Below are 16027 nucleotides of genomic sequence, written 5' to 3'. Positions count from 1 at the left end.
GGCAATTCTGTTCATTCTAGCCACAATGGCCTTAATGAAAACATAACATCTTCATCCTGTTTTCAAAATTCCCATTCCTCTCTGCCTTAAGCTAGAGATAAGGTCTAGAATTCAACAATAGCATTAACTGGTGGGCATGTCCCCTTCTACTTTTGTCTTTTTCCAGGTGGCTTTACCCTCTTCCTCAAACATTCCTGACAAAGGTTCACTAATAATTTTATGTTTATTCTATTAATAATATCATTTTTTTCTTTCCTTTTAACCTTAAGTGATATGCTGACTGACAATATGCTGAATCCTGGGGAACACACAAAAGGTAAGCCAAAGTTGATAGATGCAGGGACCACAGAGGAAAAAATTCACAAGTTCCTCTAGAACATACAAATTAGGAAAACATCACAGGAGACTAGTATATCATAATAGTAATGATTTCATTTGTCATAAAAATAAGTCTTTCTGCTTCCCCAGTGTTACTGGGGTCAGAGCACGAATTGATAATCATTGTGATGGCACATCACACCAGGAAAGGTCTACAAATTTCCATTAAATACATAGATAATCATACCCACATTCCTGCCTTTAGTCAGCAAGTATTCGTGTGTGCCCTTTAGTGCAAGAGACTGAGCACTGCCTTCAAACAAGAGATCGATTGAATCATTGATTTTTTTCTCAGGGACAGAGAATGTAAGCAATATTTTAAGGGGGAACAGATAATTTTTAGAATATAGGAAAATTTTAAAATAATTTTATGAAAATTTTAATTTACAGTACAATTGATAACCTTAAAGTTAAATGTCAATTCATTATATTTAAAAATCATTAATGCTCATAATCTACAATTGCTATTTATAATCAAAGGTGTAGTTTTCTGTCAAAAACAAATATTTACCTGAAAGATACAATTATTATGTTAGTTTTCAGTCTCTATCTCCTACAAATTTAAATTCATCAATAATTGTTATGCCAAGGATATGTTAGCAGACTTGTTTGACCAAAGATATGTTGTAGTAAACATGCATCAATGCAAACAAAGCACTAAAGCAAAATGTTCATATTGGATTCAGTTTTGCATTAATTTAACAAATAGATTAAAGATTTTACTTTCTTTACCCATCATAAACTTAATGACATGTCTAATTATAGTTTTAATTTCAGTATTTGATATATAATTGAAGAAATAAATGACATCTATCAGCTTACTGAACTTTTTGAAATTCTTATTTATTTTAATATGGTATATCAAAAATTACTTCCAATTTAAAAATAATTGTATCACCAGAACATACAGGTATTTCCTCTAGAATATGTACATAACTGAATATGCAAATAAATTCTACAAATTTTTTGTGAAGGCTGAAAATGTGTTTGTTAAATGTTTTCTTTCTAAAAGAGTGATTCATACGGATACGTTTTGACTTTTACAATTATGTTTCGAGAAGAGCTGTTTGTGTTTGTTCTATGCTCAATTTATTTTTGGTAATTAGAATGTAGCAAATAGCTAAGATCTAATGAGAGGTGGGCTGGCCATCCCTGGCCCTGAACACTGCCCAAGTGCAGGCACCCATTTGGTTTGACTTACTTCAGATCCATAGCTGTTGCTCACCTGATTTCTCCCTTTCTGCCCTCTGGTCATCTACAGGTTTCTTCCTTTGCCTGAGGATCATCAGGAGTCATCTGGCAAAAATTCCTGGGTGATACTAACTGCATTAGCTAGAATAACTGCAGCATATATTTGGATTTAAAAAAAAAGGTTAAGAACAGACTTTCCTTAGCAATCATTCATAAAACTGTTCATTCTAAGATAATAAGGCAGAAACCAAGTCCCATCAGCCAGGTACTTTTACATAAATCTTACTTTCTCAGACCTTAGTTATGATCAAGAGACTGAACTTAATATTTTTACTTACTTTGTTCATAAATATTCCGCATGCCACTTATCCTCTTGTCAGGGTTCTTTACCTGGTAGGATGATCCAAATCTTTCTCCACTCCAAATCAATGTGAAAATATGTCTTGTCTGACTGGTTTACCACAGCTTTCCACTGACTTTTACTATTGGACATCAGAGTATTGAGATGGATACTAGTCATAATTTTGCCTACACTTATCATGTATCAGCAACCTAGTTTATCTTTGGTATTTTGGATAAATTACCACAGCCAGGAGAGTAAACCCTTCTCTAAGTGAATTCTGATGCAGAGGAGCTCAAAATAATTAAGAAGTATGCATGCTTCCAATCTAAGTAAATTATGTCTATATGCCTGGGTGGAATCACTGCTCTCTTGAGAAATACAACCTCCAAACTGCCTGTCTCCAAGTTGTACTAATGAAAAACAAACTTGTCTAAGGGAAATAGGGAAGCATACTTGTTAGAGGATCCATTCCCACTTTCAACCCCTTGATATCGTAACCCATGTATTCAAACTGAAATACAGAATATATCGTATATCAGGCCATAATTTAAAGCATACACTGCCTTCTTTAAGACAGAACCTAAAATATACAAGGTATTAGCCCCCAGCTAAAACTCTGAAAAGCTTTCATTACCTAATGCGGTACCTGGTAAAATCAGCAAATTCCATGTATATTAGACTTTGTGGAATTTCTTCAGCTGTAAATATGTTTCCTGCTCATACACAATGTTGATATCATTACCATGATTTTTTTTAAGATGTTGGGGATAGGAGTTTATTAATTAATTAATTTGTTTTTGCTGTGTTGGGTCTTCGTTTCTGTACGAGGGCTTTCTCTAGTTGTGGCAAGCGGAGGCCACTATTCATCGCGGTGCGCGGGCCTCTCACTATCGCGGCCTCTCTTGTTGCGGAGCACAGGCTCCGGACGCGCAGGCTCAGTAGTTGTGGCTCACGGGCCTAGTTGCTCCGCGGCATGTGAGATCCTCCCAGACCAGGGCTCGAACCCGTGTCCCCTGCATTAGCAGGCAGATTCTCAACCACTGCGTCACCAGGGAAGCCCATTACCGTGATTTTTATCAAGACTATGTCCCTGGTTTGTGATGCTGGCAGAAATACTATAGAGAGGTTTTAAAAGCATTAGTAGGCTCCACAAAAGTCTAAGCCACCTGCAGAGACAATTTACTTGTTTTCCTGGAACTGCTTTGGCCTGTTCTCATATATACTATATCTATTTAATTGTAGAATGTTGCTGCTAATGTTCAGTTATATTTTTGTTATTGCAAAATAATAGTCATCATAAGTAACATGGTCACTTTGGTACCCATGATCAGGTATTCATTCTCAATCAGAGCTCAATAACAAGCCAGGGACTGTTTCTTCTAATGGAGAAGAGACATCAGAAAAAATAGGTCATATTAGTGCTCCAGAATCCTAGGACTTCTACTTTTCTGACACTTATCAAATGCTTATTTAACTCTCTGCTATCTGCTATAAGCACAGCAGGTACACTTGGATATTCTTTCTTTTTTTTTTTAATTGTGGTAGAAAAAAGATGATACCTACCTTCTTAGGTTTTTATATGTACAATACAGTATTGTTAGCTATATGCACAATGTTGTAAGACAGATCTCTAAAACTTGTGCATCTTGCAGAACTGAACTCATACTTCTTGAATAGCTACTCCCATTGTCCCTTCCCTCTAGTTGCTGGCATCCACCACTCTACTTTCTGCTTCTATGAGTTTGATTATTTAAGATACCTCATATAAATGGAATTACACAGTATTTTATTCTTCTATGACTGGCCTATTTCATTTAGCATAATATCCTCAAGTTTCTTCCCTGTTGTAGCATGTGACAGGATTTCCTTCATTTTTCATGCTGAATAATATTCCATTGTATGTATATACCACATTTTCCTTATCCATTCATCTGTGGGTTTACATTTAGTTTGCTTCTATATCTTAGTTATTGTGAATAATGCTGCAATGAACATGTAAGTGCAGATATCTCTTTGAGATAGTGATTTCAATTATTTTGGATAAATACCCAGAAGAGAAATTGCTGCATCATATGGTAATTCAATTTTTACTGTTTGGGGGAATCCCCTTACTGTTTCTAATAGTGGACACACTATTTTACATTCTCACCAACAGTGTATAAAGATTCCAACTTCTGCAGATCCCTGCCAATACTTGTTATTTTCTGTTTGTTTGTTTGTTTTATAATCATCATCCTAAGAGGTATGAGGTGATATCAAACTGGTTTTTATTTGCATTTTCCTAATTATTAGTGATGTTGAACATCTTTTCATATACACATACATGTTCACCATTTGTATATTATCTTTGCAGAAATATTTATTCAAGTCTTTTGCCTATTTTGTAATTAAGTTTTGTGGGGAATTTTGCTATTGAGTTGTAGGAGTTCCTTATATATTTTGGATATTAACTCCTTATCAGATATGTGACTTGCAAATCATTTTTCCATTTCATTAAATTGCCTTTTAAATCTTCTAATGGTTTCCTTTGTTTTGCAGAAGTTTTTAGTGAGATGTAATCTTACTTGCCTATTTTTGCCTTTTTTTTCCTGTGCTTTTGGTGTTGTATCCAATAAATCATGGTCAATACCAATGTCATGAAACTTTTCCTCTGTTTTCCTCTTGGGGGTTTGCAATTTCAGGTCTTACATTTAAGAATTTAGTGCATTTTGAGATAATCTTTGTGCATGATGTAAGATAAGAGTCCAATCTCATTTTTTTGCATGTATATATCCAGTTTCCACAACACTATTTTTTAAAGACACTATCCTTTCCCCACCGTGTATTCTTGGTGCCTTGTCAAAAATCAGCTGACCATATATGTGTGGGTTTATTTTTGGACTCTTTATTCTGTTTTATTGGCCTTTATGTCCGTCTTTAAGTCAAAACCATACTATTTGCAATATGTTTGAAATCAGGTAGTGTGATGCCTCCAGCTTTGTAATTCTTTCTTAAAATTGTTTTAGATATTTGGGGCCTTTTGTGGTTCCAAATCAATTTTAGAATTTTTTTCTATTTCTGTAAAAATTTGCATTTGGATTTTGACAAGGATTTCATTGAATCTGTAGATCGTTTAGGGTAGTATGGACATTTAATTATGTTAGTACTTCCAATGCATGAGCACAGGATGTCTTTCCACTTATTTGTGTCCTCTTTAATTTCCTTTATCAATGTTTTGTAGTCTTAACTATACAGGTCTTTCACGTCTTTGGCTAAGTTTATGCCTAAATATATTTGGCTAAGTATATTCCTTTCAATGTTGTTATAAATGGGACTGTTTTTTTAATTTCCTTTTCAGATAGTTAATTGTTAGTGTGTAGGAAACAATTTTTTTTAATATATTTATTTACTTACTTTTGGCTGTGTTGGGTCTTCGTTGCTACGTGTGGGCTTTTCTCTAGTTGCGGCGAGTGGGGGCCACTCTTTGTTTTGGTGCCCGGCCTTCTCACTGCGGTGGCTTCTCTTGCTGCAGAGCACGGGGTCTAGGCACACAGGCTTCAGCAGTTGTGGCACGTGGGCTCAGTAGTTGTGGCTCGAGGGCTCTAGAGCACAGGCTCAGTAGCTGTGGCTCATGGGTTTAGTTGCTCCATGGCATGTGGGATCTTCCCATGTTCCCTGCATTGGCAGGCGGATTCTTAACCATTGTGCCACCAGGGAAGTCCAGGGAACAATTTTTATATTGATTTTGTAATCTGAAAACTTACTGAATCAGTTGATTTGTTCTAACAGTTTTTGTGGAATCTTCAGTGTTTTCCACATAGAAGACCATGCCTTCTATGAATAGATTTTATTTATTCCTTTTCAATTTGAATGGATTTTATATCTATTTCTTTCCTGATTGCTCTGGCTAGAACATCCAGTACTAATTAGTAGCTGCACTCGATATTCAATATTCAAAATAGAATTTTGAAAAAGGCTGAGTTGGAGCATAAAGATTCAAATCCTTCCTCCTGCTCCTGCTCCCTCTTTTCCCAAGAGGAAAAGAACATATATCTTTTTTTTCTTTCTATTTTTTTAAAAAACATCTTTATTGGAGTATAATTGCTTTACAATGCTGTGTTAGTTTCTGCTTTATAACAAAGTGAATCAGTTATACATATACATATGTCCCCATATCTCTTCCCTCTTGAATCTCCCTCCATCCCACCCTCCCTATCCCACCCCTCTAGGTGGTCACACAGCACTGAGCTGATCTCCCTGTGCTATGCGGCTGCTTCCCACTAGCTAGCTATTTTATGTTTGGTAGTGTATATATGTCCATGCCACTCTCTCACTTTGTCCCAGCTTACCCTTCCCCCTCCCCGTATCCTCAAGTCCATTCTCTAGTAGGTCTGTGTCTTAAAACCAGTCGTTGAGTAAAAGACCAAAAGAGACCCTTGGGAGCCACGCTTTGTTTCCTGTTAAAGCAGAAAAGGGTGACAGGAAGAGGCATAGGCTTTGAATTTAAGGTCTCTTAGTCCTGCCCATTAACAACTTGGCCTAATCAACATACGGTTATGACCAATTGGATTAACAGCTTTCTCAGAGGTGGGGAGGAAGAGGAGAGGCAAAAACTGGAAAGCATGGGGGTAGTCAGGGTTAACACAGAGAAAATTACAGAAGCGCTCTCTGGTAAAATCCTATAGTTATTTTTATGACAGTATAAATCCATCTGAGCTCCCTCACTAGTTGTGAACTACTTGCCACCTTCAGGCATGATCTAAACTGCCCCAAAACAGCCCACACATTTTTTATCTTCTACAGCCTGGAATCAGGCTAACTGCCTTGACAAGTAATAGACAGCCACCTGCCTTAAAAAACAAAATTGCTCCACTAACCTAGGATTCCTTGGGATTTCATCCCTTTGAGAAGTGAGAATTTCAGCGTCCATGAATTCTTTGGGCTGGATATAGCATATTCGATACTTTCTAAATTAGTGTTTTCCATTGTATAAACTGCAGTTAGATCTTCTGAAAGCATAAACTGCTAATTTGCCTATTTTAGCATATAATGGTCAGTGAAAATTAATGTGACATTGTCTTTGTTTAAATTTTATCACTTGTATTATTCTTCAGTTCCTAGCTTTTTATGAAAACGTGTAAAACTGTGCATGGATAACTCCACTCTTAGGAACTTTAAGGGAAAAAAAACTGAGATAATATCTTGAAAAAATCATACTTAAAAGATTATAGGAGATTGGTTCAAGATGACAGAGTAGAAGGACTTGTTCTCATCTCCTCTTACGAGAGCACTGGAATCACAACTTACTGCTGAACAATCATCGACAGGAAGACATTGGAACTCACCAAAAAAGATACCCGACATCCAAAGACAAAGGAGAAGCCACAATGAGATTGTAGGAGGGGTGCAGTCTCAATAAAATCAAATCCCATAACTGCTGAGTAGTTGACTCACACTGGAGAGCACTTATACCACAGAAGTACACCCACTGGAGTGTAAGTTCTGAGTCCCACATTAAGCTTCCCAACCTGGGGGTCCGGCCACAGAAGGAGGAATTCCTAGATAATCAGACTTTGAAGGCTAGCGGTATTTGATTGCAGGACTTTGACAGGACTGAGGGAAACAGAGACTCCACTCTTGGAGGACACCCACAAAGTAGTGTGCACATTGGGAACCAGAGGAAGGAGCAGTAACCCAATAGGAGACTGAACTAGACCTACCTGCTAGTGTTGGAAGGTGTCCTGCAGAGGTGGTGAGTGGCAGTGTCTCACTGTGAGGACAAGGACACTGGCAGCAGAAGTTCTGGGAAGTACTGCTTGGTGTGAGCTCCCCAGAGCCTGCCATTAGCCCCACCAAAGAGGCCAGGTAGTCTCCATTGTTGGGTCACTGCATGGCAAACAATGAACAGGGAGGGAACCCAGCCCCATCCATCAGCAGACAAGTGGATTAAAGTTTTATTGAGCTCTGCCCACCAGAGCAACAGCCAACTCTACCTACCACCAGTCCCTCCCATCAAGAAACTTGCACAAGCCTCTTAGATAGCCTCATCCACCAGAGGGCAGACAGCAGAAGCAAGAAGAACTACAACACTGCAGCCTGTGGAATAAAAACCACATTCACAGAAAGATAGACAAGATGAAAGGGCAGAGGGCTATGTACCAGATGAAGGAAAAAGATAAAACCCCAGAAAAAACAATTAAATGAAGTGGAGATAGGCAACCTTCCAAAGAAAGAATTTAGAATAATGATAGTAAAGATGATCCAGGACCTCTGGAAAAGTATGGAGACAAAGATAGAGAAGATGCAAGAAATGTTTAACAAAGACCTAGAAGAATTAAAGAACAAACAAACAGAGATGAACAATACAATAATTAAAATGAAAACTACACTAGAAGGAATCGATAGCAGAATAACTGAGGCAGAAGAACAGATAAGTGACCTGGAAGACAGAATAGTGGAATTCACTGCTGCAGAACAAAGAAAAAAGAATGAAAAGAAATGAAGACAGCCTAAGAGACCTCTGGGACAACATTAAATGCAACAACATTCACATTATACAGGTCCCAGAAGGAGAAGAGAGAGAGAGGAAGGACCAGAGAAAATATTTGAATAGATTATAGTCAAAAAGTTCCCTAACATGGGAAAGGAAATAGCCACCCAAGTCCAGGAAGCACAGTGAGTCCCATACAGGATAAACCCAAGGAGAAACATGCTGAGACACATAGTAACCATATTGGCAAAAATTAAAGACAAAGAAAAATTATTGAAAGCAGCAAGGGAAAAATGACAAATAATATACAAGGGAACTCCCATAAGGTTAACAGCTGATTTCTCAGAAGAAACTCTACAAGCCAGAAGGGAGTGGCATGATATACTTAAAGTGATGAAAGGGAAGAACCTACAACCAAGATTATTCTACCTGGTAATGATCTCATTCAGATTCAATGGAGAAATCAAAAGCTTTACAGACAAGCAAAAGCTAAGAGAATTCAGCACCACCAAACCAGCTCTACAACAAATGCTAAAGGAACTTCTCTAAGTGGAAAACACAAGAGAAGAAAAGGACCTATGAAAACAAACCCAAAACAATTAAGAAAATGGTAATAGGAACATACATATTGATAATTACCTTAAATGTGAATGGATTAAATGCTCCAACCAAAAGACACAGGCATGCTGAGTGGATACAAAAACAAGACGCATATATATGCTGTCTAAAAGAGACACTCTTCAGACCTAGGGATGCATGCAGACTGAAAGTAAGGGGACAGAAAAAGATATTCAATACATATGGAAATCAAAAGAAAGCTGGAGTAGCAATACTCATATCACATAAAATAGACTTTAAAATTAAGAATGTTATAAGAGACAGGAAGGACACTACATAATGATCAAGGGATCAATCCAAGAAGAAGATATAACAATTATAAATATATATGCACCCAACATAGGAGCACCTCAATACATAAGGCAACTGCTAACAGCTATAAAAGAGGAAATCTACAGTAACACAATAAGAGGGGGGGATTTTAACACCTCACTTACACCAATGGACAGATCTTCCAAAATGAAAATAAATAAGGAAACAGAAGCTTTAAATGACACAATAGACCATGTAGATTTAATTGATATTTATAGGACATTCCATCCAAAAACATCAGATTACACTCTCTTCTCAAGTATGCACAGAAAATTCTCCAGGGTAGATCACATATTGGGTCACAACTGAAGCCTCAGTAAACTTAAGAAAATTGAAATCATATCAAACATCTTTTCTGACCACAATGCTATGATATTAGAAATGAATTACAGGGATAAAAACGTAAAAACACAAACACATGGAGGCTAAAAAATATGTTACTAAATAACCAAGAGATCACTGAAGAAATAAAAGAGGAAATCAAAAAATACCTGGAGACAAATGACAATGAAAACATGATGATCCAAAACCTACGTGATGCAGCAAAAGCAGTCCTAAGAGGGAAGTTTATAGCTATACAAGCCTACCTCCAGAACCAAGAAAAGTCTCAAATAAACAATCTAACCTTACACCTAAAGGAACTAGAGAAAGAAGAACAAACAAAACCCAAAGTTAGCAGAAGGAAAGAAATCATCAAGATCAGAGCAGAAATAAATGAAATAAAAAACAAAGAACACAATAGCAAAGATCAATAAAACTAAAAGCTGGTTCTTTGAGAAGATGAACAAAATTGATAAACCATTAGCCACACTCATCAAGAAAAAGAGGGAGAGGACTCAAATCAATAAAATTAGAAATGAAAAAGGAGAAGTTACAACAGACACTGCAGTAATACAAGGCATCCTAAGAGACTACTACAAGCAACTCTATGCCAGTAAAATGGACAACCTGGAAGAAATGGACAAATTCTTAGAAAAGTATAACCTTCCAAGACTGAACCAGGAAGAAACAGAAAATATGAACAGACCAATCACAAGTAATGAAATTGAAACTGTGATTAAAAATCTTCCAACAAACTAAAGTCCGGGACCAGATGTCTTCACAGGTGAATTCTATCAAACATTTAGAGAAGAGATAGCACCCATCCTTCTCAAACTCTTCCCAAAAAATTGCAGAGGAAGGAACACTCCCAAACTCATTCTATAAGCCACCATCACCCTTATACCAAAACCAGACAAAGATACTACAAAAAAAAAAAAAAAAAAGAAAATTACAGGCCAGTATCACTGATGAATATAGATGCAAATATCCTCAATAAAATACTAGCAAACCGAATCCAACAACACATTAAAAGGATCATACACCATGATCAAGTGGGATTTAGCCCTACCTCAGCATAATAAAGGCCATATACGACAAACCCACAGCAAACATCATTCTCAATGGTGAAAAACTGAAAGCATTTCCTCTAAGATCAGGAAGAAGACAAGGATGTCCACTCTCACCACTATTATTCAACATAGCTTTGGAAGTCCTGGCCACAGCAATCAGAGGAGAAAAAGAAATAAAAGGAATACAAATTGGAAAAGAAGAAGTAAAACTCTCACTGTTTGCAGAGGAAATGATACTATACATAGAGAATCCTAAGAATGCCACCAGAAAACTACTAGAGCTAATCAGTGAATTTGGTAAAGTTGCAGGATACAAAATTAATGCACAGAAATCTCTTGCATTCCTATACACTAATAATGAAAAATCTGAAAGAGAAATTAAGGAAACACTCCCATTTACCATTGCAACAAAAAGAATAAAATACCTAGAAATAAACCTACCTAGGGAGACAAAAGACCTATATGCAGAGAACTATAAGACACTGATGAAAGAAATTAAAGATGATACCAACAGATGGAGAGATATACCATGTTCTTGGATTGGAAGAATCAACATTGTGAAAATGTCTATACTACCCAAAGCAATATACAGATTCAATGCAATCCCTATCAAATTACCAATGGCATTTTTTATGGAACTAGAACAAAATATCTTAAAATTTGTATGGAGACACAAAAGACCCTGAATAACCAAAGTGGTTTTGAGGGAAAAAAATGGAGATGGAGGAATCAGACTCCCTGACTTCACACTATACTACAAAGCTACAGTACTCAAGACAATATGGTACTGGCACAAAAACAGAAATATAGATCAATGGTACAGGATAAAAAGCCCAGAGATAAACCCACGTACCTGTGCTCAACTACTCTATGACAAAGGGAGCAAGGATATACAATAAGTGGTGCTGGGAAAACTGGACAGCTACATGGAAAAGAATGAAATTAGAACACTCCCAAACACCATACACAAAAATAAACTCTAAATGGATTAGAGACCTAAGTGTAAGACCGGACACTATAAATCTCTTGGAGGAAAACAGGAAGAACGCTCTTTGACATAAATCACAGCAAGATCTTTTTGATCCACCTCCTAGAGTAATGGAAATAAAAACAAAAATAAACAAATGGGACATAATGAAACTTCAAAGCTTTTGCACAACAGAGGAAACCATAAACAAGATGAAAAGACAACCCTCAGAATGGGAGAAAATATTTGCAAACTAATCAATGGACAAAGGATTAATTTCCAAAATATATAAACAGCTCATGCAGCTCAATATTAAAGAAACAAACAACCCAATCCAAAAATGGGCAGAAGACCTAAATAGACATTTCTCCAAAGAAGACATACACATGGCCAAGAAGCACATGAAAAGCTGCTCAACATCACTAATTATTAGAGAAATGCAAATCAAAACTAAAATGAGGTACCACCTCACACCAGTTAGAATGGGCATCATCAGAAAATGTACAAACAACAAGTGCTGGAGAGGGTGTGGAGAAAAGGAACCCTCTTGCACTGTTGGTGGGAATGTAAATTGATAGAGCCACTATGGAGAACAGTATGGAGGTTCCTTAAAAAACTAAAAATAGAATTACCATATGATCCAGCAATCCCACTACTGGGCATATACCCAGAGAAAACCATAATTCAAAAAGACACATGCACCCCAATGTTCATTGCAACACTATTTACAATAGCCAGGTCATGGAAGCAACCTAGATGCCCATCAACAGACAAATGGATAAAGAAGATGTGGTACATATATTAAATGGAATATTACTCAGCCATAAAAAGGAACAAAATTGGGTCATTTTTTGAGACGTGGATGGATCTAGAGACTGTCATACAGAGTGAAGTAAGTAAGAAAGAGAAAAACAAATATCATATATTGATGCATGTATGTGGAACCTAGAAAAATGGTATAGATGAACCGGTTTGCAGGGCAGAAGCTGAGACACAGATGTAGAAAACAAACATATGGACACCAAGGGGGGAAAGCTGCAGCGGGGTGGGGATGGTGGTGTGATGAATTGGGTGATTGGGATTGACATGTATACACTGATGTGTATAAAATTGATTACTAATAAGAACCTGCTGTATAAAAAATAAATTAAATAAAATTCTAAAATTAAAAACAAAAAAACAACTAATATAATACTAAACTTCATTTGGGTTATTTGTATGGAAATATGTTAATATAAATATTTCAGACATTACATGAAATTCCTAAAAATCTTATATATTCTGGTATAATATTATAAGTCATAATTCTACTTATTATTTTAAAATGTATTTCTCAGAAATAATTAAATTTCCTTGTCAATTGCATTATTATGAACTTTCATCAAATCTTTAACCGTGGTCATTTTTAAGTCTTTTGTCATTTACAGACAGTTCTGTGTGTACTCTGATGCTTTTGCAAAAATGTTCCTATAAAAGGGTTTCATCTTCAAGGAATTCATGGAAAAGACTCTGACAAGCACAGGTTTCTGGTAACTGACTATACTGCTGAACTGAATGAATAAGCATTTTCTGAACTCTAATGGAAAACTGATGAATTCATAAAAGTGCTAACAAAAGATCAATATTAAAAAAAAGATTAATTACATGGGACTGAATGAACTGATGAGGATGATTATAATTTTTGTGACTTGCTGTTTGAATTAAAAAAAAAAAAAAGAACTGTTAACGATGAAAACTTACTATGCCATGGCTTAGTATGGCCTGACTTGGAAATTTAGTTTCAGAGGCTTTTGTGAATATACCCAAGAAAGAGGACCTAAATGTATCTTATTCCCACAGGTCACCAATAAATATTTGCTTAACGGAGAAAAAATTAATATATAGTATAGGAGAGAACCTGACAGATGCTTAAATTATTGAGTGATAGTAATGCCCAAACTCATCTGTGATTAAACACTATGTAGTATCCTCCTAAGGATAAACTTATTACAAATAAGAAGTGAAAATTCAATTATGGAGATGCTTTCAGTTTCAGCTCTGATATGCAAAAAGCTTGGAATTTTTCACTGTATCTTGACCTTACAAGATAATGCTGTACAAAATGAAAATCAGTGACTTTTCTCAGACGTGATTAATAAAACATGTAACTACGAAAGAAAAAAAATAGGTGTATAGTGGTACCTCATGGTTTTAATTTGCATTTCCCTAATGGCTAATAATGTTAAGCATCTTTTCTTGTGCCTTATTTACCACCATATATCTTCCTTACTGATGTATTTGTTCAACTCCTCTGCCTCTTTTACAAATGATATTTTTGTTTTCTAATTGAGTTCTAAGAGAGTTATTTATGTATTCTTGATACAAGTCCTTTATCAGACATATGATTTGCAAATATTTTCTCTCAGTCTGTGGCTTGTCTCTCATTCTTTTAAAAGTGTCTTTCAAAGAGAAGTTTTAACTTTGATAAAGTCCAGTTGATCAGTTTTGCCTTTTCTGAACTATGCTTTTGGTGTCATATTTAAGAAATTTTTGCCCAACTCAAGGTCATGAAAGTTTTCTCCTAGGAGTTTTATAGTTATAGATTTTGCATTTGAATTTATGATCCATTTTAAGTTAATTTTTGTATATGATACAAGGTATGATTTGAAGTTCTTTTTTTGGTTTGTTTATTTTTTTGGTTTTTTTGGCACATGCCTATTCTGTTATGCCAGCACCACTTGTTGAAAAGGCTATCCTTTCTCCACTAAATTGTCTTTACACCTTTGTCAAAAATCAATTGTCCATATATGTGTGCCATATGTGTGTGGGTTAGTTTCTGGACTTGCTATTCTATTCTGCTGATCTATTTGTCTGTCTTTGCACCAGTACCATACTCTCTTGATTATTTAGCTTTACAATAACTCCTGAAATCAGGTAATGTTAGTCCTTCAACTTTGTTTTCCTTTTTAAAGTTTGATATACAACTTTGGCTATTCTAGGTCCTTTTCCTTTCCATATGAATTTAAAAATCAGATCATCAATGTCTATCCAAAAAAAAAAAATCTTGCTGAACTTTAAAAACAAAACAAAACAAAAGCCTGCAAGGGACTTCCCTGGTGGTGCAGTGGTTAAGAATCCACCTGCCAATACAGGGGACATGGGTATGAGCTCTGGTCCAGGAAGACCCCACATGCTGTGGAGCAACAAGCCCGTGCATGACAACTACTGAGCCTGCACACCACAACTCCTGAAGCCACGCACATAGAGCCTGTGCTCTGCAACAGCAGAAGCCACCACAGTGAAAAGCCCGTGCACCACAATGAAGAATAGCCCCTGCTGACTGCAACTAGAGAGAGCCCACACACAGCAACAAAGATCCAACACAGACAAAAATAAATTCAAAAAAAACCCTGCAAACTTGAAGATAGATCAATAAGATAATACAACTCAAAGAACAGAGAGAAAAAAGAATGAAGAAAAATGAACTGAGGGGTTGAGAATTGTGGGACATAATTAAGCACAGTAACATACACAAAATGAGAGTGTCAGAGAAAAAGGAGCAGAGCAAAATATTTTTAAAAATAATGCCTGAAAACATCCCATAACCTATGTATCCCAATTGTTCAACCAAGTCCAAGTACGATAAACATAGGAGAGCCATACACAGACCTAATGAAATGTTGAAAGCTAAAGACAGAAAATCTTGAAGCACTAAAAGAAGAGTAATTTATCCATACAAGGGAACTCCAATAAGACATCACTTATATCTCATCAGAAACAGTGGAAGCTCTATGGCAGTGGGATGACATATTCAAAGCGCTGAAAGACAAAACTGTCAACCAAAAGTTCTATATCAAACAAAACTATCTTTCAAAAATGAGGGCAAAATACAAATATTCCTCTCCCTCCACTCTCCCCCAAAAAATTCATTGCTGGGAAATAAGCCTTAAAGGAAAAACTAAAAGAAAGTCTTCAAACTGAAGGAAGTAAACCCAGATTGCAATTCTAATCACCATGATAAAACAGAGAGAACTGGTGAGATAAGTAATTATATGACGGTATAAATGCATATATCTTCTTTCTTCTCTTAATAAATATAAAAAGTAAGCATGTAAAACATGTATATAGTTGTAGTCCTAGGCATTGGCATATGGTTAATATATTTGGGGGGGTGAGTGGGATGCAGCAGTGTTACAGGCCCTGAGATGACAGGGTTCTACAATGGTTTATGTCCAGGGGTCCAGGGTCCTGTAGCTGCACAGCCTGGAAATGGTGGGCCAAGATTCCAATTCTGGCCCTAGTAGAAGTCACAGAGCAGCAGCAGTGTGTGCCCAGCAATGGCCTGTTAAAGTCACAAGTCAGGACCCATGGGTTGGGGT

This window comes from Mesoplodon mirus, assembly GCF_964341445.2.
Source record: "Mesoplodon mirus genome assembly, chromosome: 2".
In the NCBI taxonomy this organism is placed as follows: Eukaryota; Metazoa; Chordata; class Mammalia; order Artiodactyla; family Ziphiidae; genus Mesoplodon; species Mesoplodon mirus.
This window is presented reverse-complemented; position numbering follows the sequence as displayed.